The 26,775-nt window shown below is 44.9% G+C and overlaps 1 long non-coding RNA gene across 4 annotated transcripts; it reads left to right on the top strand.

The window, feature by feature from the left end:
* The first annotated feature begins 5,128 nt into the window (after nt 1-5,128).
* LOC147916366 (uncharacterized) lies at nt 5,129-13,537 on the top strand. Of its 4 annotated transcripts, none has more exons than XR_015553269.1 (4): nt 5,129-5,250; nt 5,686-5,755; nt 11,126-11,263; nt 12,995-13,537. It is a non-coding gene; the product is annotated as an uncharacterized LOC147916366 (long non-coding RNA). The 4 variants fall into 4 exon arrangements; XR_015553270.1 differs by having other exon boundaries at nt 11,126-11,599; XR_015553268.1 differs by having other exon boundaries at nt 11,129-13,537.
* Nucleotides 13,538-26,775: the final 13,238 nt, after the last annotated feature.

Raw genomic sequence — 26,775 nt, 5'->3', positions numbered from 1 at the left:
TGCCAAATCCTGAAACACTTTCCCCAGGGGTTGCTGTCTAAAATGCAGGTGTGACCATGTCCCTCCCAGCTGTAAAATGCCCCAGGGAATGGCCCACTGCCTTCAAGAGACTGTTCCCAATTCTTTCTTTCTTTTTTCTTATTCTGGTAAAAAACACAAAACATGAAATTTACCATCCTAACCATTTTTAAGTGTACAGTACGTTTGTGTTAACCATATGCACATCATTGTGCAGCAGATCTCCAGAACTTTTTCATTTTGCAAAACTGAAACTCTATACTCATGAATAACTCCCCGTTTCCCCCTCCCCCTAATCCTTGGCAACCACCATTCTACTTTCTGAAAATCAATGTTTTATAATTTTATTTATTTTTTTCCCCCAAAGCCCCAGTAGATAGTTGTATGTCATAGCTGCACATGCTTCTAGTTGCTGTATGTGGGACACGGCTTCAGCATGGCCGTAGAAACGGTGCGTCGGTGCGTGCCCAGGATCCGAACCCAGGCCGCCAGCAGCAGAGCACGCACACTTAAGGGCTAAGCCACGGGGCCAGCCCCTACTTTCTGTTTCTATGAGTTTGGCAACTTTAGATACCTCCTATAAGTGAAATCATGTTGTATCTGTCCTCTTGTGACTGGCTTATTTCACTGAGCACGATGTCCCCAAGTTCCATCCGTGTTGTAGCATGTGACAGGATTTCCTTCTTTTTTAAGGCTGAATAATATTCCATTGTATGTATACACCACATTTTTATCCATTCATCCATTGATGGACATTTGGGTTGCTCTACCTCGTGGCTATTGTGAACACTGTAATGTTGTTGTGAACACGGGTGTACAAATACCTCTTTGAGATCCTGCTTTCAATTCTTTCGGATAAATTCCAAGAAGCACAATTACTAGATCATATCATAATTCTATTTTTAATTTTTTGAGGAATCGCCATACTATTTTCCACAGTGGCCGCACTATTTTGCATTCCCACCAGCAGTGCACAATGGTTCAAATTTTTCCACGTCCTCACCAGCATTTAACATTCTTATCGTTATTTTACAATGGCCATCCCTTGGTGAATAGTGAAACTGAGCATCTTTTCACGTTTGGTGGCTCTTTGTACATCTTCTTTGGAGAAATGTCTGTTCAAGTCCTTTGTCCATTTTTTAATCGGATTTTTTGTTTTTCTGTTGTTGAGTGGCTGTTCCTAATTCTTAAGCACGGTCTACACCCTGCAGGATCTGGTTGTAAGCCTCATTTGCCTCTTCTCCTTACCTCACATGCTCCTCTTCGGCCAGCTCAGTTCCACGAGGTTCCCTAATGGAGGAGCCACGCTCCTGACATCTCCCTGTGTTGTTCCTGACGGGTGCTCCCCCTCTACCCCAAACACATCTGACTGCTGGAGCAAAATCTACTTCTGTCAGAAAGAAAAATTACCTTGAGGGAATTATCTTTGGGAGCCTCTCGCACCATGTCCTGTAGCCCACTACCCCCTCTAAACAGAACTGAGTTCTCCTTCTTCTGGACCATCGATTTATCCTGTGTGCAGGGCTGATCATGTGGGTGTGTGATTTTCATCACTATCTCTCTCCCCTACCAGACTATAAGCTCCTGAAGGTCAGAGCCAATATCTCATTTAACATTCAAACTCCAATGCCAAGCACGGAGACGCCACGTAATCTGTATGTTAAATATTTTCTGAAGGAAGGGAGGGGAGGAGGAAGAAGTGTGACGTGCAGGTGAGCAAGCAGGTACAGAGGAAAGCACACAAATGGGTTTCTCCTCTATGCCCTCCTCCCACACCCTGCCCGCTCTCTTCACATAGGACTCGAGAACCCTGAGGACCTCACCAGGCAGGCCGCTGCACTTGGGGCCACCTGACCCCACCTCAACTTCCCAAAGCTGAAAGTCTTCATCCTCACAAAGGTCACCTCTGCTTCCAGCTGCAGGGCTCAAAATGGGAGTTTAGATCCAGCGAGTGCAAACCGATGGTCCAGAGCAGTCTGGCACATGTACTGATCAAATCCTGGATTATCGAGAAGACATTCACTTGTGAAGCATCTGCTCCATGCAGCCAACGTGCCAAGGCCCTCAGACTTGTTATCACAGCTCAACCCCTTTCAGTCCTTTGGGAGAAGTATTATCATCCCCACTTTTCCAATGAGGAAAATGAGACCCAGTCAGGATACTAGCCAGGTATTTTTAATGCTAAGATCACGTTCTCATGATTAGATCCTGACTCCCCAAGGTCGGAGTCCTTTTTGATTTTCAATAGTTGTGGTCCATTGTTTTGATAATTATTTATTAGGTGTCTGCTATACGGTTCACAGACTTGGAGCCTTTTAGACCTGGGAGACAGCTTAGAGAACATCTAGTCTAATCCCCTTAAGTTACGAATGAGAACACTGACAACTTGACATGATTTAAGAACTGTAGCATGAATAGAATGATATAATCATGCTCTGTAGAGATTCTTTTTTCTATTTGATTTTTCAAGTGTTTTCTTCTGAATATAAAAGCAATATAAGCTCAGTGCTAAAAAATTGAAAATTAAATAAAATAAGAAATTAAAAATAATCCATAATTCATATTCCAATAATCCTAACACATTGATAAACATGATTTTAGACTTAGTTCATTTGTATCTGATTTTAGGCCTTAGAAAACAGATGTATTTATTAGACAAATGGTTATGTATTTGCATGTATACACAAATACATAAATAATTAGTTGATGCCTTCTTTATAAAATAGGGTGTTCTCACTGAATATTATAGATATTTTCTTATTTTATTAATATTCTTTATTAATATTCTTAAATGATGGAAAGGATTTTTGCCATAATCATAAAACTAGTACTTTCTCACTGGGAAAAAATTTTTAATATATAATTTAATATATTTACTAATATATAATTTATAATTTTTAAAATATAATTCCATAGTAAAAACTACCTATTATCCCATCACCAAGAGATCACCACCATTAACACTTTGGGGTTTTTTGGGGTGGGGGGAGGGCCTTTTTGTTCTGTTTGTGTGTGTGTATATAATCAAGAGAAATGGAATAGACATTTTAAACCCTTGATACATTTTGCCAAACTGCTTTCCAGAAAGTTTGTTCTTATTTAAATTAACACATCAGTGAATGAAAATGTTCATCTCACAATATTCTCACCAACTTTAAATATTATCTTTTCAAATTACCCTGGTGGCATAGTGGTTAGTTTGCGCGCTCTGCTTCAGCAGCCTGGGGTTCTCAGGTTCGGATCCCGGGCGCGGACATATGCACCACTTATCAAGCCATGCTGTGGCAGCGTCCCATATAAAGTAGAGGAAGATGGGCACGGACGTTAGCCCAGGGCCAATCTTCCTCAGCAAAAAGAGGAGGACTGGCAACAGATATTAGCTCAGGGCTGATCTTCCTCATCAGAAAAATAAATAAATAAATAAAATTTTTGCTAATTTTATTGTGGGAAAAATGGATATGAATATGAACTTATAAAAAATAAACATTGATTGTTGTGAAAATTATTGCTTATAATTGTCTTATTTTATGAAGCAAACAACATTAAGCATATAATACCAGAGCTCTGTATAACTAAGTTCTGGTTTACATCTTGCCTATTTAGACTATTTTAAACCAAGGTAACAAGGGCTTAAAAACAGTTTGGCAAAACCGCGTTGTATTAACTGGAATCAAAAGAATAAGGAAGTAGCAGGTAAGGCAGGTCAAAGAGCCTCAAGTAAGACTAGTGTGGAAGAGATGGAAGCAGCGTCTCTCTGTAATCTATTCATCTGTTTCTTCCTACCCTGCTCCAAAAAGGGAACAACTAATACATTGATATACGCAGCACAATGGGAACAGCCAGACCTCGCCCACAATCAGAATGTCTTAAGGCTGCCCCGTGGCTTAGCGGTTGGGTGTGCGCGCTTCACTACTGGTGGCCCAGGTTCGGATCCCAGGTGCACCGACGCACAGCTTCTCCGGCCATGCTGAGGCCGCGTCCCACATACAGCAACTAGAAGGATGTGCAACTAAGACATACAACTATCTACTGGGGCTTTGGGGAAAAAAAAAGGAGGAGGATTGGCAATAGATGTTAGCTCAGAGCCGGTCTTCCTCAGCAAAAAGAGGAGGATTGGCATGGATGTTAGCTCAGGGCTGATCTCACAAAAAAAAAAAAAAAAAAAGAATGTCAAATGTTCTACGTGAGTGTATTATAAAGCCACTGCCGATTTGGAGGGATGTGCGTCAGTCACAATTCGCAGAACACTAGAATTAGAAAGCTGAACACCTGCAGAAAAAGTTTCATTTCTAGTCCAGTTCCTACCTCCCTCGGGCTCCCCGATGCTGCTGCCTGTGGCCCTCCTGTCCCTTTGCACCTGAGTTTTTTATTGAGGTCACATTGGTTGATAACATTATATAAATTTCAAGTGTACATCATTATATTTCAACTGCACCTGAGTGTTTTAAACAAGTATTTTTGCCCCTTAAATTTCCAGTATGCTCACACATTGATGTTTGACTGTACTGTCTGTTGGAGGTGAACGGCAACCACACCTGTGGAGTGTGAGTGTTTGGTGATGGCATTCAGAGTTCTCAGCTGGGGGAGGTCCTCTGCCCCACTTGAAGGAGGCCTGCTGGTTTGTGATGTCAGTTCGTGAGGCCACCCCTGGCATCTCTCAATAACTGTGTGAGGTAATTCTGGGAGAGGGAGCAAGAACAGAGTGGCAATGTTTGTATTTCATAAATATCAAGACACACGGGAACAAATGCAAAATTCTGGAATCTTTTACAGCCTGGGAATGCAATATGATACCATCATCATTGCTACCATCTGAACAATGAAATCCCTTCACACTGAATGTACTGTCTGATCTGTGACTGTTCCTGGCCAGCGGTTACTGCTGTCATTGTTCTGGGGCCTTTGTGTTAAAAACGCATGATAATCATGATAATGGAGGCATGGAACTCTTTCTCCTGACACTCAAGGCCTTATATAACAGTGACCTAACCCACCTTTAAAGCTTGATCTCACCCTTATGCAAAGCTTTGTCCCAGGAAAACTAGTGACTCAACATTCCCTCCCCACCTCCAAGCTTTGTTAGTGCCCGAGCTCCACCTGGAATGCCTCTCTTACCAACACCACCGTCTGGCGCTTCTGTCTGTCAATCAAGGATCGTCTCAAATGCCGTCTCCTCCAGGACCTTTCTCTCTCGTGAGCTTTTTTCTCTACTCTGACCAAGATTCTTTGAAGGTAGAAGCTATGTCTTAACACAATATGAATGACAGAGACCTCTTGCTTGTTCCCTCCTTCCCGAGTGTAGAGTTGTTGCAGGCAAGTGGCTACCCAGCCGGGGACTACATTGGCTAATACTGTCACCCAGGTGTGCCCAATACTGTGTTCTTACCGGTTTAACGTTAAGTGGAAGTGACAGGCGTCCCTTCTGGGCCGGGCGTTTTAAGAAGTGTGCATGCCTTCTTCACTCTTCCCCCTTTTAGGCAGCTTGAGGCCAAAGATTCTGCTGCCCTAGAGCATGGCAGGAACTCAAGATAGAAGGAGCCCAAATCCCTGGATCGCCAGGTGGAGGAAAGCTGCCTGCTGACTTATAACACTATCACTGGGCTGATAAGTGTGAAATTGACTTCCACTGTGTTAAGCCGCTGAAACCTGGTGTTTTCTTTCTTACAGAGCAAGAGCCATTTCCCTGACTGATACAACTCGGTATCCTCTCAGTGCTCAGCTCATTCCATTTCACAAGGTAGGTGCTCAGAAAGTATTTGTTAAACTGAACTGAAAATTCAGAGACAAACACAAAGAAATATAAATTAGGTTATACCATTAGAACACAGCTTGAGCTATCTGATGACACCAAAACGCTCTTCCAACTCTATTTTCTTAAAAAATTCTCCCCCCTGCCAGTCATTTATATTACAAGTGCAAGTATGATAAATCCTTACACTTTGAGATCAGTTGTCACTTTGTTCTTGGCAAAGAGAAAATAAGATGTTTTGAGAACTGACAGGCATTCTGGTTGAATGTGGGTGTCAAGGTTTCTTCTGATTATGTGAGCCAGATGGCATAACTGTGAACAAATAATGGCAAGATGAAAGATACTCCTCTTTGATTGTCAGACACTTGGGTCAGATTTTCAAACAAGACATAATAGGGGCCCTCGGCCAAGAGCACTTTGATTCACATCCACTTAGACTTTCACTATAAAATGATGACGCTATTATCCCTAGTATTATTTCTCAGGTTGAGCTGTCATACGAAGGGAGATACCTCTTAGCTCTAAGCCAAAACAAGATTGGGTCATCAGCCCTGCAAATCAAACCTCAGGCTAATTCAGTACGATTGGATATTGCACTCAAAAATCAGAGTGTAAAGCTTGAAGAGTAAGAGGAAGGGGAAAGGTGACCAGAAGTTGGCATCCAGCTGCTCTTGGAGATACTCTTTAATCTTCTCTCAGTGTGCTTCTTCTTTTTTTTTTTTTTTTAAAGATTTTATTTATTTATTTATTTTCCCCCCAAAGCCCCAGTAGATAGTTGTATGTCACAGTTGCACATCCTTCTAGTTGCTGTATGTGGGACACGGCCTCAGCATGGCCCGAGAAGCGGTGCGTCGGTGCGTGCCTGGGATCCGAACCCGGACCGCCAGCAGCGGAGCACGTGCACTTAACCGCTAAGCCACCGGGCCGGCCCTCAGTGTGCTTCTGTATCTCCTTCATCCATCTTATTTCTCCTCCATCCCAGTAAACAAGCATCCCCACGGAGTCCTGTTCCTGTCTCTGTTCAGAGACGTTTTCTTATGATTTATCTTAAAGCCTGGGTTATTCGATTTTCCTGGCTGGCCTACTGCAGATTGTTTCCCATAAAAACGTCAACGATCATGTATACGTTTGTTTTTGATCATTTTTTCCAAATATGTTTCGTTTTTTCCCAAAACAAAAAGCTGAACCCACAGTTTCTCATAGCAAGCGGACTAACCATGATTTAAATCCACTTCTGGGGGCCCATTAGTGGTTGATAAAAATCAATTTACTAAGTCACAACCAGCATTTCCAAAAATAAAATAGAATAAACAGGAAAAAAAATCAGAAGGTGTTATACATAGTAGTGGGTAAATATTGATTCATGAGATTTCTATTTAAGTTACTTATATTGGCATGTACAATGAGGAAAAATAAAATATTTCTCAATGTGGGTTGAAGTCAAAAAGTTTGAAACCCAATGATTTAGCAGATATTTTTCTGCTTATCATTGCATTAATAATTTAGCTATCTATTATTGGGGTTTCTTGGGGAGGAGGGAGAAAGGGAAAGATAAATATTTTAATAATTATCATTGTTCCTTGAGGTAAAATGAAGAAACAGAGACAATTCCTAAGGAAGACGTAGAATGGAAACTTCAGTAATCCTTTTACAATGAAAACCTTTGAAGCCTATTTCCTGAAACATCCATAAAATTCATAAGAAAGTTATCACATTGTCCTAAACTTCTACTAAAATATTAATTTGCTTAATTATTAGCTTTGAAGACTAACTCACTTTTTAAAAACAGCTTTATTGAGATGTAATCCACATAATATAAAATTTACCCAGAGTATACAATTCGGTAGATTTTAGTATGTTCAAAGATACTACTACAATCTAATTTTCATCCTCTCCCAAAGAAATCTCATACCCATTAGCCATAACTCTCTATTCCCCACCCTCCCCAGCCCTAATAAACCACTATTCTATTTTCTGTCTCTATACATTTGCCTATTCTGGACATTTCATATAAATAGCATCATACAATACATACAGTCATACATGCATATATATACTGATATATACACTGTCTTTTGTGTCTGGCATAATGTTTTGAAGATCCATCCATGTTATAACATGTATCAGTATTTCATTCCTCTTTATGGCTGAATAATATTCCACTGTGTGACTGTACCACATTTTGTTTATCCATTCATTAGTTGATAGACATTTGGGTTGTTTCCACCTCTTGGTTATTATGGATGATGCTACTATAAAGATTTGTGTACAATTTTTTGTGTTGACATATATTTTCATTTCTCTTGGGTATATACCTGGGAGTGAAATGATGGACCATATAGTAACTCTGTATTTAACATTTTGAGGAACTGTCAAACTGTTTTCCAAAGTGGCTGTACCATTTTACATTACCACAGCAACTTATCAGGATTCCAGTTTCTCCACATCCTCTCTAACTTTGTTATTGTCTGTCTTTTTTACTGTAGACGTCCTAGTGGGTGTGAAGTGACATCACATTGTGGTTTTGATTTGTAATTCCCTAATGACCAATGATACAGAGCATAGTTTCATGTGCTTATTGGCCATTTGTATATCTTTGGACAAATGTCTGTTCAAATCCTTTGCCCATTTTTTAATTGAGTTATATTTTTATTTTTTGGTGAGGAAGACCAGCCCTGGGCTAACATCTGTGCCTATCTTCCACTATTTTGTATGTGGGACACTGCCACAGCATGGCTTGATGAGTGGTGTAGGTCCGCACCGCGCCACCAGGCTGGCCTCTCAAGTTATCTTTTTCATTGTTGAATTGTAAGTGTTCTTTATATATTCTAGATACAGTTCTCTTACTAGACAAATTATCTGCAAATATTGTCTCCCATGGATTGTCTTTTCACTTCTTGATTGTGTCCTTTGAAGCACAAACATTTTTAATTTTGATAAACTCCAATTTTCATTTTTTCTTTTGTTAGTTGTACTTTTGGTCTTGTATCTAAAAAGGCATTGCCTAACCCAAGGTGACAAAAATTTATTCTTATATTTTCTCCTAAAAATACTATATTTTAGCTCTTATGTTTTGGTCTATGATTGATTTGGAGAAAATTTTTGTGTGTGGTGTGAGATAAGGATCCAACTTCTTTCTCTTCATGTGGATAGCCAGTTGTTCTGGCACCATTTGTTGAAAATACTATTATTTCCCCTATTGAATTGTCGTGGCACCCTTGCCAACAATCTATTTCTCATAAATGTAAGGATTCATTTCTGGACTTTCAATTCCATTTCACTGGTCTATGTGTCTCTCTTTGTCAGTACCACACAGTCTTGATTATCATAGCTTTGTAGTAAGTTTCGATATTGAGGATTGTGAGTCCTCCAACTTTGTTCTGTTTCAAGATTGTTTTGGCTATTCTAGGTGTCTTCTATTTCCATCTGATTTTTAGAATCAACTTACCAACTTCTCCAAAAAGTCCAGCTAGGGTTTTTGATAGGTATTGCATTGAATCTGTAGATCAGTTTGAGGAGTATTGCCATCAATAACATTGTCTTGTGAGCCACAAACACGGGAGGTCTCTCTGTTATTTGTTTAGGTTTTTAATTTCTTTCAACACTATTTTGTAGTTTTCAGTGTACGAATTTTGCACTTTTGTTAAATTTATCTAGAAGTATTTTATCCTTTTTGATGCTATTGTAGATAGAACAGTTTTCTTAATTTCATTTTCGACTGTTCATTGCTAGTGTATAGAAATACAATTGGCTTTTGTATATTGACCTTGTATCCTGCAATCTTGCTGAACTTGTGCATTAGTTCCAATAGTGTGTGTGTGTGTCTGTGTGATTCCTTAGGATTTTTTTTGTATACAAGATCATGTCATCTGCAAACGGAGATAGCTTTGTGTTTTCCTTTCGAATCTGGATGCCTTTCCTTTTCCTGCCTGGACTGGATCCTCTGGTACAATATAGAACAGAAGTGGTGAGAGCAGCCATCCTTGATCTGTTCCAAGGGAGATAGCATTCAGTTTTTGACCGTTAAGTGTGGTGTTACCTGTGGGTTCTTTGAGGATGCTCTCTCTCAGGTGAAGAGGTTCCCTTCTATCCTAGTTTGGTTTTGTTTTTTAATCATAGAAAGGTGTTGGATTTTGTCAAGTGCTTTTTCTGTGTATTGAGAGGATCACGTTTCTGTCCTTTATTCTCTCAATATGGTGTATTACATTGATTTATTTTTAGATGTTAAAACCAACCTTGCATTTTTTGGATAAATCTCACTTTGTCATAGTGTATAATTCTTCATATATGTTTCTGGAATTGTTTTTCTTTTATTTCCTTGAGGATTTTTGCATCTGTATTTATGAGAGATATTAATCTGCAGTTTTCTTAAGATGCCTTTGGTTTTGGTGTCAAGGTAATTCTGGCCTCATAGAATGAGTTGAGAAATATTCCCTCCTATTCTGTTTTTTGAAAGAGTTTGTGAATGGTTGATATTAATTCTTTTCTAAATATTTGTTTAAATGACGAGTGAAGCCATTTGGGCCTGGGCTTTTCTTTGTGGGAAGTTTTTAAATTACTAATTCAAAATCTTTACTTGTTATAGGTCTATTTGGGTTTTCTATTTCTTCTTAAGTCAGTTTTGGTAGTTTGTGTCTGTCTTCCTAGGAATTAATCCATTTAATTTATCCAGTTTGTTGGCATACAGTTGTTCATAGTATTCCCTTACAATCCTTTTTATTTCTGTAAGGGTGGTGGTGAGGTCCCCTTTTCCATTTGCATCTTCTTCCTTTTTTTCTTGGTCAGTCTAGCTAAAGTTTTGTCAATTTTATTGATCTTTTCAAAGAGCAATTTTCAGCTTCATTGACTTTCTCTGTTGTGTTCTAGTCTCGATTTCATTTTTTATATGTTTACTATTTGTTTTTCATATAGCTCAAATGTTTTTTGTTTCTCTATTCCTCAATTCCTGCTACTTTTGTGTTACATAGATATTTTCTAGTGTACCATTTTCCCTTGTTGTTCCTTTTACTATATATTTTCAGTTCTTTTCTTAGCAACTGTCCTTGGATTGCAATTAGTATCCTAACTGGAAACAATCTAGTTTGGATTAATACTAGCTTAATTTCAATAGAATACAGAAACTTTGCTCCAAAATAGCTTTGTTTCCTCCATCCTCTTTTGTATTATTATTTTCATATAAATTACATCTTTTATTTTATAAGCTCATGAACACAGTTTTCTAATTGTTGCTTTATGTGGTTGTCATTTAAATCAGATAGGAAAAGTGTTATACACACACACACACACCCATTTATACTGTTGTTTATATTTACCTATGCTGTATTTACTGGTGCTCTCTCTCTGTTTTGTTTTTTTAAGTAGATGCATTCCCAAGAAAAGAGGGGAAGCCCAGAAGAGAGGGACCAATCAGAAAAGCCAACTGCTCTTCCCTATACCGTGATATTGTGCTGGAAGGTATAAGTAGGAAGCCCTTAGTAGAGCTGTCCCAAGCATGTGGTATGTCCGGCCTTTTCCTCCATATTCCTGGTACTCAGTACGGTCAAGGGTGAGACCTTTATCTCTTTATGTGGATTCAATTACTGTCTCATGTCCTTTCATGTAGCCTGAAGGACTGCCTTTAGTACGTCTTGTAGAGCAGGTCTACTGGTGACAAATTCTCTCAGGTTTTGTTTATATTTGTTTATTTGACTGTCCTCTCCATTTTTGAAGGATATTTTGCTGGATGTACAATTCTGTCTTTTGTTCCAGCTCTTTGAATGTGTCGTCCCACTGACTACTGGCCTCCATCATTTCTGATGAGAAGTCACCTGTTAATTTCACCAAGGATCGCTGGTACAGGCTGTGTCATTCTTCTCTTGCTGTTTTCAAGATTCTCGCCTCGTCTTTGGCTTTAGACAGTTTGGCTGTGATGTATTTCAGTGTGGATCTCTTTGAGTTGATCCCACTTGGAGTTTGTTGAGTTTCTGGGATGTGCAGATTAATCTTTTCCATCAAATTTGTGACGTTTTTGGCCATTATTTCTTCAAATACTCTTTCTGCTTCTTTTTCTGTCTTTTCTCCTTATGGGACTCCCATTATGCATATGTTGGTTAATTTTCATCTCTTTATTCCAATTTTTTAATGCAGCCATAAGTACTCCTGCTAGGTCATGGCAGTGACATTAAGAATTTTGATAGATATTGCTAACTGCCTTCTCAAAAGTTTATAACAAGGCACCCTCACATCAACAATGTATGAGCAAACCCATTTTTCTTAGGGCCCTTTATTGATTACACTAGAAGTGCTTTTTAACTACTGGATGAGGTACTTATTTTTGGTTGGGCTGCTGTTCCTTAGACATATCTTACTGCCTCTCAGAATCTCCCATCAACGCTGTTGTTACTCCTCTGGCTCAGGGAATCATCCTCAGAGAACACTCAAGAAGTAGGAAGAAATGATGGGCATATTTCCCACGCTTTTTTGTTCTGTTCTGTTTTGTTTCTCCCTAAAGGGAAGTCTCTTCATTCTAAATTACCTGTGTCTCAAACGCTAGGCTGAGCTGTGACTCCTCTGAGCACTCAAGGTCATGAGGAGACTTATCTTGTATATGCTGTTTTCTAAACTGCTTTTTTCCACTCAACCACTTAGTGTGAATGTTTTCTAGTGTGTTCTACAATAAAATTTGTAATGGCTGCAGTCACTCATAACTGAAAAAAGAAACACTCATTTTGGTTATTTTGTTAGTTTCTGATTTTCCCTTATCATAAATAGCGCTGCGAGGATTATTAACAAGCCCCAGAAAGGCAGGAGCCCTGTCTGGTTCACTCTTTGTGGTATTGCAGCACCCAGCACAGTCTACCTCATAAAAGGCGCCCGTGAGTGTGGATGGAGTGAATCAGCGGTCGAATAACAAGCCTTTATGTATTTAACACCTTTATTTACAATTTTGATTATGTCCTTCAAAAAAATACCCAGAAGAGAAATTGATGGGTAGTAGATGTACATATTTTTAAAACCATTGGTCAGTATTTTCAAACTGCCTACAGAAAGATTTTGCCAATTTTCACAGCCATTGGGTGTATATGGGAAGGCCTGTTTTTTCACCCTGGCCGACTACTGATTTGTTTAAATCTATGTAATCGATGGTTGAAGAATAGGGTAATTCTTGACGGTTTAAAGGTATTTCTTGTAGGACGAATGATGTTGACTTTTTAATGTCTTTTGCCATTTTTCTCCTTTGACCAGCAGAGCTCATCACTTTGGGAAGGAGGGCTGGTCTATCTGAGTTCTGGGAGCCATAGCCTGGGGCTGCTCAGGGAATGAGAAGGCTGTTCTGTGACTGTCACAACCCTCCTGCTTCTCAATCTTACGGGGAGTCATCATCACTGTTAAGAAGAAAGGCAGAGAGAGGTCTGACTGTAGTAACTCCATGACCCAGAAAATTCAGGTTCATCTTCTGGATCTCAGGAACTGGTGGCAGGCCCTCGCCGCCTCATCCTTCACAGATGTTCACCTACCTCCAGGCAGAGTTTCCAAGCTGTTTTGGTTTTGCACCCATGTTGGCAAACACTTTTCAAGCATGCCTTTACAATATATGTCTGTTAACTAATAAAGTCTATGCATGTATCATAATACTAATGTTTTAAATACACACAAACCTGTCACACGAAACTCAAAATTTTAAAGTGTGAGATTAAAAAGATGTACGCAACTGGCAGTTCCACATCCCTTCTTGCTCAGTGACACCGCCTTTCAGGCCCCTGACTTTGGCGTCCAGCACTCTAGGGTATTTGTGGGGGAGTGGGTTGTCTCCCGTCTGAGCAGGCGGGTTGATACACATTTCTTAGGGACGAGACTTCCTCTGCCACTGACCAGTGGGCTCCCTACCAGCACTTCGTGGGGTGCCGCACGAGGCCACCTTACACTACTGTTCAGTAAACTGAACCCAGCGCATCTGATCAAACCTTGTACCACAGCCAGGTCCGGAGAGGGAGGCAGCCGTGGTCTCCCACGTTCCTCATTCTCTGCTGCTTCGTGGTCAGCAGCCCTGCCTATTCCAAGACCACCAGATGTCTGAGTAAAGGAGAGTGGCAGCGGCGGCCTGGTCAGGACCCACCCTTTGCTGTTAGATTTTGCATCACAAAGATCCACTTGAGTGCAACATTTACATCACATCCTCCTGTGTAAATATGTAAGGTCTGTGTACAGAAAAAGATACACGCAAAATAATATAAAAATTTAACTGAAATGATGAAAGGCACACACAACAGTTAGGAGGGGAATTCTTTACAGTAAGCTTTACTACCAAGTGCCTTCATGGAAATATCTCCCTAAAGAAAGAAGAACAATCTTCCAATGGATTTTAGTTGAAAACTGGAGTGGGGGAGGGGTCAGGACCAGGCCTGCTGACGCCGCCCTGAAGGACCGGGCTGGGTTTGAACTAGCTTTGGACCCACGCCTGCCGTGTCCCAGCAGTGCGACCTGTGTTGTTGAGATTTTTGGTCTATACAGAGGGGATAATCATCTCCGTACCTTAGCGATCTTGCGAAGATGAAGCGAGAGAACCGCCACACATGTGCCTTGTGGGGGGATTCGGTGCTCAGTGACTGCTCCGTCCTCCTCCCCTTCCTGGGCCGTGAGTCTCTCTCCTGCCTGCTTACCCCGGTTTCAAAGTCTGTCTCTTTTTTCCTTCAGCATTAGTGATGTAGAACATTTCTTCTGGAGTTGCTTCAACTACCTAAACAATGTCTTAAATCCGCAGCCTCTCTTTAAAACTCCTGAGCTGTATTTGCTCACGTCTAAGTCGGCGATGCACCCAGTGGGTTCATTTCTGACGTTCGCTGGTGGACAGGGCCTCGTGCTTCTCCAACGTGACGGACATCGGAACTACTCTTCGCATCATAAGCTAATTGTTTTCCTCTTTTTAATTATAGGTAACTCCTCAGTGTTTCAGAAATTCACATATACAGCAAAACTCACACCGACACCCACGGGAAAAACCTGTCTCAGGAGAAAGCCTGTCCATCCGCCTCTTTCTGCTCAGCTTTTCTTTGCTTCTTATTCAGTTCTGTAAATACAGGCTCCCCTTTTTGATTCCCTATATGTTCCTTCTAAAAACATTTCCTATTTAGGAATTTTCGGTAGTCGACCTCTTGGAGAACTACGGCGTGCCTGATCCCAGAAAGTGTGTCGGGTTTGTCTCCAGTCGCTTACCGACTAGTCCAGGGGTCCAGAGCCCTCAGAGAGGGTCCTGCCCTGAAGGTCCCCCGCTGTCCTGGAACACTCGCTGCTGATGACGGGAGGGTCGAACGGCGTGTCTCCCCTCCCCATCCTCTCTGCTCTGTGTGCGGTGGGGAGTGACGGCCAGATGAGGTCGTGCACCCCAGACTAGAGATCACAGCAGGGAGAGGCGAGACGCCCCGGTGCCCGGGGCAGGCGGCGGGAGTCGCCCAGCCCAGCGCGGGCCTGACCCGGCTGCGGGTCCGGACAGGGGCCGGCCGCGCCGCCTCTCCGGGAGCCCGCCCAGCGCGGCCGAGGGGACAGCCGCGAGCGGGACGGTCCGGACCCGGAGTCGGCCCGGAAGCTCGGCACGGCCCTAGGAGCCCCCGGCCCGGGTTCCTGCCCTCTCGGGGGACACCGCCCGCCGCGCAGGGTCGGGACGTGCGCGCACCTGCCGGCGCCGGTCCCGCCCGGCTGGCCTCCGCGCGTCCGGGTCCAGCGTCTGCTCATCAGTGCAGCCGGACTCCGCGAGGTCCTCGTCTTTTCCTCCTCCGCCTGTTTTCAAGGCTTTCCATCCAGTCGGTTGCCCCGGTAGACGGTGGGCTCTGCTGCTTTCTGTCCGGGACCGCGTTTCCGCGCGCGCTGGACCTGGAGCTGAAAGCCCCTTGAAGGAAACCGCCACGGCGGGGTCGGCGTCGGGGGTCCCTGCGGGGCACTCAAGGAACCCTTTCCCCAGCCTCCGCGGCCCAGGAGCCCCCGAGGACCGGCCGGGGGGTGCCCTTTCCCCTCCGGGAGCCCCGTGACCCGCACTCCAGGCCTCTGCCCCCGACGCGCTTTGGGAGAATAAGCGCCTGGCAGGTGCGTCCTTTTCCTCCTGGGGGCAGGGCCGCCCCAGAGGCTGGGCTCGCGCTGCCCCTCCAGTCTGCAAGGACCTCACGAGCCCGCCCCCCGCCCCCCAGTGTCACCTGCAGCACCTGGGTCAGTCACGCGGTTCTGCCTGGAGCTGTCAGCCACGCCCTCCAACCTCTTCTCTCTCAGTAAATACAGGGGATATTTTGCCCTCGGTTTTATTTTATTGTTTTATTTCTTAACTTGTTTAGAACCCAGAGAGGAGAGAGAGAGATGTTATTTGTTGAGACCCCTCAAGACCCCACAGTATCGTCAATGAATGAAGCCGGTTGGGGGTGACACTAAGGAGTGGTGGGGACTGTGGCAAACTAAAGAGAGAGTACCTCTAAAGAGGGCAGAGGGAGCTTGGCTCTAGCTCAGTGCTACCTTGTGGGCATTTGGACCCAATTCTGCCAGATATTTCAAAATTTTCAAAGGAGGCCAGAGATCCTGATTTTTATCTGACATCTCCCTACTTTTAAAGGTTGACAACAGAACTAAAAAAGGAAACAGAACACCATGAAGGCCAGGTTGGTGTGGGACAAACAAAATACATCCATAGGCCAGGGCTGTCTGCAGGCTGCAGGTCTGGGACAGCTGCCCCTCCTGCCCTGGGCTCTCAGCACTGCACCCTCCCTGGTCATGCCATCCAGAAAACGAGAACTCCAGATGCTGTGTCTCATCTGAGGAGGGGCCCTGCTGTAAGTATACGAATTTTTTTGGATCTACAAGCTAGCATTTCATCTGCTAATTTACTGTTCTCTTTTTGATGATGTCTTTTGGTTTGATTTACTTAAAGTGTATCCGCTTTTATACTTACACACAAAGTAACATGCACAGTATGAAAGGGCAAATGGCTCCAACCCTTTTCCTGGACTCGTCAAAAGATAAGCAGTCAACAGCTTCTTGCCCAAACGTGTACCACACCTGTGGATATTCCTGAACCCCAGGTTAATGAAACACACACACAAAGTGAAAGCGACAACTAACTCTTCAGTCTTGGAGTCTTCAGTATCATTGACTCCAAGGTGTCTAGTAAGTGGAATTTGAACTTACACCTCTTACAGTGAGATGGGCAATGATTAGTGTGACAGTTCTGAATTGTCACAGTCATTCAGTCATTCAACAAATATTTATTCAGCAGCTCTCCAAAAACCACAGCTGTGAGTGCAAACCCAGCAGAACACGAACGTGGACACTTCTCCCCATGCTGCTGCTTTTCTGTGCCGCCAAACCGGACCCGGGGCCTCTCTGTGCTGCTGAACGGGAGGCGGGGCTCAGCTCAGTGGCCACGCAGTCGTGAGCAAGTGTGATTTCACTGGGAAAACGAAAACTCCGGATGTCACTGTTCATGCCGCGCATCCCTCGGTGCGGCACCGGGCAGCTCCGTGTGCCTTTCTGCACGCGGTGAGGTCCTGTGAGACTGACCCTCAGGTGCCGCAGCTGGAGACGCCCGGAAGACGGCGGTGAGCTCGGCTGCACCAGGCACCGGGACGGGTGTCTTGCTGTGGCACCAGCTTGAGCTTTATTCCCTAGGCGTCTCGGATGTCTTAAGGCAGGAACGGGTCAGCAGTGTACTGGTGTCGTCAGGGCAGTCAGCCTCACCCCTGGGGGCCCAGGCTCTGTGGCTCCACAGAGGAGCGGGCGCTGAGGTGCAGCAGCGTCCCTCCCACGTGGTGTGGGGTGCTTCAGGGTCTCAGCACGGGTTTGACCGACTCCTAGGCTTCTCTCGGGCCACCTGCCCTGGCTCAGGGCTTGTCTCCGACAGTCTCTCTCTTCTGCTGGGGCTTCTGCATTTTCTACTCCCTGACCGATGCCCCCTTCATCCCCACGCCTGGGCTATTTCCTTCTAATCTTTTGTATTCCAAGTGAAGGTCACCCCTCAGAGCCCTCTCCTTCCACTAGTCAAATGGCCTGCCCTGTGCCTTAGCGAAGACAGGCCGGCTTCACTGTAACAGGGAGTCAACGCCACATCTCAGGGCCTAACACAACCAAGGGTTACTTCCTGCTCATGTCACAGTCCAGCTCCCCCGTCTGTCCACCTCTGAGCGTGTGAGCATGGGCACGAGAGGGTTGCAGGCTGGGTCCTTACGGCCCTCATCCTACTGGCCAGGACCCAGTTCCCTGGAAGGGGCTGGGGACGTAGTCTTCCTGTAGAGATTATTTCAGGTAATCCTCACAGGCCTCCGGGGAAAAGAGGAACAGCCTGCTCATTTCACAGACAAGACACTGAGGCCAGGGGGCTTGGTGATCCACCCAGGGCCACACAGCCAGGTGGTGGAGCCGGGATGGGAACCCAGGGCACCAGCCTCCAGAGCCCAATCAGAACACAAACTCCGTTTTGCCTACATTGCCTTCATGTTAAAGATAACAAGACGATTGATAACATATCAACTATATACTTATATTCAGTGTTAGAAACTCAGAATTTTGCATGTATTCTTGGACTAACCTCCTGAATAACAGTAGCTTAGTCAGAGAAGGCAGCTTCGCTAAGAAGGTGAAGGAACAGCTTGGAGGAATGTTCTCAGGTCTGGTCTGCAGCTTCTGGGGAACCCTGAGGCCTTTTTAGGGGACCCACGGGATCAAAACTACATTCACAATCACATTAAGATGTTATTGCCTTTTTCCCACTCGTCCTCTCCTGAATGCACTGCGGAGTTTTCCAGAGGCTCCCTGCGTATGATGATGGGCACTGCTGTGGCGCCAACATCGCACGGAGGCGTAGCTGTTACTTTAAAACGAATTCACAGGCAGTTTATCTAATATGATCAACATCAACAGCTATAACACACACAAAAGTTCTTTGGGGTCTCGGCAGTTTCAGAGTGTGAAGGATCCCAAGACCAAGACGTCTGAGAACTGCTGGTGAGAGGTGTCCTGGTGTCAGTGTAACTCGAGCACAGCAGCTGAGCGTCTCGGGTTAAAAATGCCCACGTCTCTATTTATTCACCTTTAAGAGGAGGGTAAAGCACAACTACAGTACTAATCTATGTTACAACCTTGGACAAGATTGATCCAAAACATCAATCATAGGAGCCTGGATTGGAATCAAGCATTCGAAAAAAACTAAGAGAGGAACATTAACAAAAAATTCAGAGAAATTTCCTCAATTTTCTGTTCCTTTTCCCCTCAACGCCATTCCTTCTCGAGAATAGTGGGAAAACGTCTCCCGTCTGCCAGCCCCACAGGTTCCATCGGTGGAGGGTCTCCCTGTTGGAGGTGAGTAGTCTAAGCAGTTACCCTGGCCCACATCCATGAACCATCACCACAGGTGGAATCCGTGTAGCAAAGCCCCTTTAACAGCAAACTGTAAACAGACAGCCCCGAGCTTGGCTGGCGGCTCGTGTGTTGTCTCATGCTGCTGCCATTACGGCAAAGTTCGGTTTAAATAAAACCAAGTAGCCACTCTCTTCCAGTTCACTGCAGTGGCTATTCAATGTCACAATAGCTACTGGATGTTTATAATCCATTTCACTTCACAGAGAGGGTAAGCCATGTGGGCAGAAAGTTCGCTGCAATGGGATACAATGTGGAATAACTTGATAGTTATAATCCCTGTCACCTTGGTAGAAGGCAGGCTATACGGGCACAGAGGAGTCCATTTACAAAATGACGCATAAGGCCGGCCCACGTGCACAATAATGCTGATTTAAGGCCTAATAACAATGGATTTATTTAAAGTATTCAAGCTTTTTGAAAAATTAAGATTCTAAAGGATAAATTAAAAAACGAGTAAATGAGAATCACTGGTCAAATACTGCTACTGAGTTAAGAACAGATGAGTCTTCTGAAGGGGTTACTGTGCAGGTGTCAATCTGGTGACTGACGTGTTTTCGCTCGGGCACCCCCACACCCCCAAACAGTCCAATGACGCAGGTATTACTGTTATTACAAAAGCGAAGAAACTGATCTTTGCAGGATTGAAACTCAGACACTAGGACTCAGTGGCCCATGCTCTCAACCACTATCCCATACCAGTTTCCACGACAAAACTGTGAATTTTAAGCAAATTCAAGAGTTAAAAAAAGTATTTTCATTAAAATTTGTCCTCATTTGTTTGACCTTCTGCTTTGGTTGCTGACTCTTGTGGGCTGAACTGTTCCCTCAAAAAATATGTTCAAGTCCTAACACCTGGTACCTGTGAATGTGACCTTACTTGGAAATAGGGTCTTCTCAGATGTAAAGTCAAGAAGTCATGCTGCATTAGAAGGGACCCTAAATCCAGTGACTAGTGTCCTTATAAAGAGTGGGGGACTTGGAGACAGACTCGCAGGGAGAGGACAGCCACGTGATGACGGAGCAGAGACTGGGGTGACGTGCCGCAAGTCAGGGAATGCCAGGGGCCGCCGGAAGCTGGAAGAGGCCAGGAGGGATTTTCCCCAGAACCTTTGGAGGGAGCATGGCCCTGCCGACACCTTGACTTCAGACTCCAGAAGTGTGAGAGAATACATTTCTATTTTCTAAAAGCCGCCCAGTTTGTGTTGCTTTGTTACAGCAGCTCTAGGAAGTGATACACTGACTTAATGGGCTGGATCCCCAGCTGGACCAAGGTCCTGAGAGGGTGCCGTGACCGGGGCTGCACTCAGAGCACACACCCTGGAGATGGCACCAAACCAGCAGAGGGCCCGAACACACGGAGCGAACCATTTGGTCTGGGTTCTAAGACTATTTTGAAGGTCTAGTTTTGTAGCGAGATCATTGAGAATCTTAATAATAATGAGATACTGCCTTAAGTACTTTCTGGTACAAGGCAGGGTATAAAGAAAAAAAATTAGGTCTTTGAATTTGATGCAATGAACTTGTAAGGAACAGGGAGCCACTGAAATGCATGGCTGTAAAGATGGCATGCAGGCAAAGTGAGGGCCGGGGGCCTTCAGAAGGAGAGGGTGGCAGAGGGGTCATCTGGTGAGGCGGGACGCGGAGCCATGGGGTGGCAGAGGGGGGCTGGCCAGGGGGGACAGCCCTCAGGCACCCGTTCAGCAGTATGGCTGCATTTCAAGCACAGCACGGCTGCCCGGTGTGTACTGATGTTGGCAGTGGACAGGAGACCTGGCAGCCAGTCTAGAGACACCACGGCTTGCCTTAGAAGAGGAAAGGAGGGTTCAGGGAGAAACAACAAGACCCTGCTACCCGTTAAGTATCTTAAAGTTCCGACAAATAAACCAAAGGATGCCAAAGAATGGAAGTCCTTCACTGCATCCCCAGGCAGACCCTGGGGCAGTCTGGAGGCAGACCCCACGGCAGTAGCCGGGCTGCAGAGACGGCAGGGAGAAGGCCGAGTCGAGGGAAGCCACGGGCTTCTTCCCCAGGGTGCGCACCACAGTGCCAGCCCCTGAAGACACTGGACACCACAGCCACCTGGGACTTCATGATCGGTGACTGAACAGATCTAAAAATGTGGCACTGAAAGGGAGGAAGGTTAGGAATCCTGTTAACCAGGAACACGCGGGGAACAGTGAGGAAATAAGTCACAGCAGACATTTGGTGAATGCTCTCAGTAAGCCAGGCGCTGTTCTGAGCTCTGAGCACGCGGGAACCACATTCCTCCCGACATCAAGCTGCAGGGTCGTGGTAAGACGCCCACTTCGCAGATGAGGAAAATGAGGCACAGAAATGCTTGGTCATTGGTCAAGGTCATACAGCTAGGAAAGGACACTGCCAGGAGCTAAGTCGGGTGCTTTGACTCCGAGCCTGTTTCCTTAATTCTTACAGTATCATATGTCACTCAATAATCCGCGTCGCAGCGTTCAGCAAGGTGTTCCCTCCATCAGCTCCTCTGGCGCCCGAAGCAACCCTGTGAGGGCATCACTATCGACCCCATTCACAGAGGAGGGGACCGAGAGAGCCGGAGTGACTTGCCTAGGGTCACATGGTTAGGGACTGGCAGAGGTGGCACTTGCAGTCAAGGCCTGGGATGGCACGCTCCTGCCCCCCGCCCCAGGTGGCTGCTGAGCGGGCACACAGCACCGGAGGAGGCAGCTCTTCCTCCACTAGCACCGGCACTGGCTCCGTCTGTGCCGGCTCAGCCCTCTGGGGACCAGATGACCAACAGGAACTCCAGCTTCCATCCTCACCCAACATGGTTCTCTGATTGTCCCGGCAGGTCTCAGGATGGGCTGGGGTAAGCCCACCAGTTTTGGTCTGTGCCCACTTCTGAAGCACCCACGGCCAGATGGAGGGAAACGCCCATTGGCCAGGCCTTGGACATGTGCCTGGTCTTGGAGCCAGGGCCGAGGTCAGCACCCCCAAACACATGACAGAAAGAGCAAAGGGACATAAAGTTCACTGTTTATTGGGCACTTTTGTGTGTGTGTGTGAGCAAGATCAGCCCTGAGCTAACATCCGTGCTAATCCTCCTCTTTTTGCTGAGGAAGACCGGCTCTGAGCTAACATCTATTGCCAACCCTCCTCCTTTTTTCCCCCAAAGTCCCAGTAGATAGTTGTCTGTCATAGTTGTACATCCTTCTAGTTGCTGTATGTGGGACGTGGCCTCAGCATGGCCGGAGAAGCGGTGCATCGGTGCGCGCCCGGGATCCGAACCTGGCCCACCAGTATCGGAGTGAGAGCACTTAACCGCTAAGCCATGGGGCCGGCCCTTGGGCACGGTTTTAACCTCAGCTTAGTATCTTCTCTGTTCACTAATTTAGTCAGCACATTGTCTCCCTTTTATAGATGGGGAAACTAAGGCACAGGCAAATACCCTCAGCAAGTCCTCACAGCTGGTCAGTTGCAGACCTGGGATCTGCCCTAGACTCTCGGGCCCCAGACGCTGGGCTTTTGACCATTATAGGAGGGAACATACCAGCAAAGTGGGAGTGGATGCTGGGCTGATGGAGATAATCACAACAGATGCCCGTGGCACTCAGAGTTCTCGCCCTGCAGGGAGAAATGTTTACTCGGCCTGGGCGGGGATCACGTGGCACAAGATGGCTGCTTCTACTGTGACCTCGTAGGTGGACTGGTCCAGGACACAGGAGGGACAAAGAAGAAGCATCCTTGCACCATTATTCTCTGGTGAGGGTCATGATTGGGGAAAGGAGTTTTAGTCACAGGGACAGAAGTAAAAAGCCATCAAGCAGTGGCCTCCGAGTGTGCTCACGTACATTCCACCCACCCTAAATTCTGCTCCCCACAGGGCCGAGCTGGGATGCGGAGTCCACGGTCTGAAGGTGCACAGGGAACCCACTGGGCTGGAGGAGATGCCCAGCACAGTCCCTTTCGGTTGTCTGGGTCCAGGAGAGGACCAGAGAAAGAGGCCAAGTCCCTGAGCTAAGGCGGAGCACATAATTCACAGATGGTTATACTACGATTGGACTGCACTCCGGCATTACAGACACCTCGGAAAGTGAATTGCACATCTCCAGCGAGACTGTCGGGAGAACCGTCTTCAGTCCTAGAACCACAGGCGGACAGAGGTGGTCAGGAGTCAGGCGACGCTGACGCTGGGCCCTGCGCAGGGCAGGTGAGGAGGCATGATGAGCCAGGTAGGCTCCACAACAGGATTTACTGAGAAGCTACCCTAGGCACCCACAGTAAAAACGTCTACTAATCTCTGAAATTTCCATCTCTTTCACACCTGTGTTCTGTCAGCTTCTGCAGAGTTTTACCACAGTAACACCCCAAAATCTCAACGGCGACCTGCACAAAGGCTTGTTCCACAATTTTACAGGCCAGCTGTGGCTCTGCTCCACCTGGGGACCTGGGGTAGGGAGGTGGACATGCAGTTCCGGAGCAGAGGGCAAAGGGGCAGTGGCTCAGCTGTGCCCGGCCCTCAGGCTCCTGCCCGCAGATGTCACCGCCCCCACACTGCATCACGGCCACGCCCGACCTCCACAGGGCTCGGAGACATTCGCTCCTCGGGAAGGACACCAACGACAGGCCTGGACCAGGTGGACTGGGCATTTCGAATAAAATAAAATAAGATAATCTACCACATACCCGACTTCTTTTGAGGATTAAAAATTTATTTTCAAGTAGTCACAGGGAACTACCGGCTGTTTTAGCTTATTTTGGTAAAAACAGAGCTCCACCTAACGTCTACCCTGCTATACAAGTTGCACATGCTCCTAAATATTCTTTTTGGTGCTGCCTGAGCCAACCGTACATCTAATTGTACCAATGAGAACATGGGTAAAGCTAAACGAGGCTCTTCATTACCACCGAGGAAAAGTAAGGGCAGCTTTCTGGATAAACTGTCAGTAAACACAACGAGGCAGATGTCCTGTTAGCGGAGAGCTGGGGAGGGTGGGAAGGTCCTGTTCTGTAAAGTCGTACACATGATTTCAGCAGAAACAACGGAGAACAGGGAGAAGGGGCCAGAATCTCTGAGCCAGGCTTTATGGAGGATGAGCCTGGATCTAGGGAGGTTTAGGAAATACTCAAGTTCATTCCAGTTCAAGTGTCAGAGGCAGAATTTAAATTTTCACACTTTCTCCAGCTCCAAAGCACTTACTTTGTCTTGTGCCCAGTACTGGCTCCCCAAAGGAAAGGGACAAAGAGAGGGAAAGAGAAAATAAGGAGAAGAGAGGTTAAAAAAAGGAAAGGTAAAAGGAAAGTTGAGAGGGAGAAACAGCAGAGGGCAGAGGAGGCAAGAGAGAAAGGAGATAGGAGAGGAAAAAGCAGAGGGAGAGAAGACCAACAAAGGAAAAATAATATTGAAGGAGAACAAAGTCGGAGGATTGACACTACCTGTAAGACTTACTATGAAGCTACAGTAACCGAGACAGTGTGGTACTGGTGAAAAAATAGACAAAGAGACCAATGGAACAGAATAGAGAGCCAGGAAAGACACCCCCATAAATACAGTCAACTGATCTTTGACAAAGGAGAAAAGGCAATAAAATGGAGCAAAGATAGTCTTTTCAACAAATGGTGCTGGAACAACTGGACATTCACATGCAAAAAAATGAATCTACACAGAGACTTTGCACCCTTCACAAAAAATAACTCAAATGGGTCACAGACCTAAATGTAAAACAGAAAATTATAAAACTCTCGGAAGACAACATAGGAGAAAATCTAGATGACCTTGGTGTGATGACAATGTTTCAGATACAACAACAAAGGCACGATCCATGAAAGAAATAACTGATAAGCTGGAATTCATTAAAATCAAAAACTTCTGCTCTGTGAAAGACAGTATCAAGAGAATTAGAAGACAAGCCACAAACAGGAAGAAAATATTTGCAAAAGACGCTGTTATCCAAAATATACAAAGAACTCTTAAAATTCGACACTAAGAAAACAATCAGATTTAAAAATGGTCCAAACAACAGGCACATGAAAAGATGCTCAACATCACTAATCATCAGGGAAGTGCAAATCAGAACCACAATGAGATGTCACCTCACACCTGTAATGATAGCTATTGTCAAAAAGACAAGAGATAACAAATGCAGGTGAGGATGTGGAGAAAAGGGAACCCTTGAGCACTGTTGGTGGGAATGTAAACTGGTGCAACCACTATGGAAAAAAGTATGGAGTTTCCTCAAAAATTTAAAAATAAAATAGAATTATCATATGATCCAGTAATCCCACTTCTGGGTATATATCTGAAGGAAATGAAATCACTATCTCAAAGAGCTATCTGCACCCCCGTGTCCACTGCAGCATTATTTACAATAGCCAAGACCTGGAAACAACCTAAGTTCCATTGACAGATGAATGGATGAAGAACACACAAAATGGAACATTATTCAGCCATAAAAAAGAAGGAAATTCTGCCCTTTGCGACAACATGGATCACCTTGAGAGTATTATGCTAAGTGAAATAAGTCAAAGACAAATACTGTATGATCTCACTTATATGTGGAATCTAAAAAAATACAAAACCAAACTCATAGAAACAGAGAACAGATTGGTGATTACCAGAGGTGGAGGTTAGGGGTGGGGGAAACGGGTGAAGGGGGTCAAAAGGTACAAACTTCCAGTTATAAGTTCTGGGGATGTGATGTACAACATGGTGACTGTAGTTAACGATACTGTATTGTATATTTGAAATTTGCTAAGACAGTAGATCTTAAAAGTTGTCATCACAAGGAAAAAAACTGTAACTACATGAGGTGATGGATGTTAACTTATAGCGATAATTATTTTGCAATATATACATATATCAAATCATTATGTTGTAGACAAACTCACACAATGTTATATGTCAATTATAATCTCAATAAAACTGGAAAAAAAAGGTGCGCCACATCATATGCCATTAGGAGATTACAAATTGAACCAACAGGCCTATTAGAATGGCCAAAATCCAAAACACAGACAACACCAAATGCTGACGAGGATGTGGAGCAACGGGAAACTCTCATTCATCGCTGGTGGGAATGCAAACGGTACAGCCACTTTGGAAGACAATTTGGCAATATCTTAAGAAACTAAACATACTCTTACCATACGATCCAGCAATCATGGTCCTTGGTATGTACCCAAAGGAGTTGAAAACTTATGTCCACTCAAAAGCCTGCACAAGGATGTTTATAGGAGCTTTATTCATAATTGACAAAACTTGGAAGCAACCACAATGTTCTTTAGTAGGTGAATGGATAAACCAAGTAGGTGGGGGATGTTGATAGTGGGAGATGCTGTGCTTGTGTATGGGATAGGGTGGGGGTACACGGGAACTCGCTGTACCTTTTCCCCAATTTTGCTGTAAACTTTGCTCTCAAAAAATAAATTCTACTACATAAAAAATTAAAAACAAATAAAAATAAACAAGATGAGCAAAGCAAAAAAAAACAAAAACAAAATCAGTAAACGACCTTCACTGGTGACTTGCAAAGTTCACTTCAAGTCACCTTTGCAGCGGCCCGGCCTTCTGGAAGGCTGAGGAAATCCGGAAGGCGGTGACCCCCCGCAGGTGGGAGGTTAGGCCTGGCTGGCCTCCGGGCAGCTGCGCGCGAGGACCGGCAGGCCCC

Source organism: Ceratotherium simum, chromosome 9 (assembly GCF_057802395.1).
Source record: "Ceratotherium simum simum isolate JZ-2026a chromosome 9, ASM5780239v1, whole genome shotgun sequence".
In the NCBI taxonomy this organism is placed as follows: domain Eukaryota; kingdom Metazoa; phylum Chordata; class Mammalia; order Perissodactyla; family Rhinocerotidae; genus Ceratotherium; species Ceratotherium simum.
The sequence above is the reverse complement of the archived record's forward strand: the minus strand, read 5'-3'. Positions and strand labels throughout refer to the sequence as shown.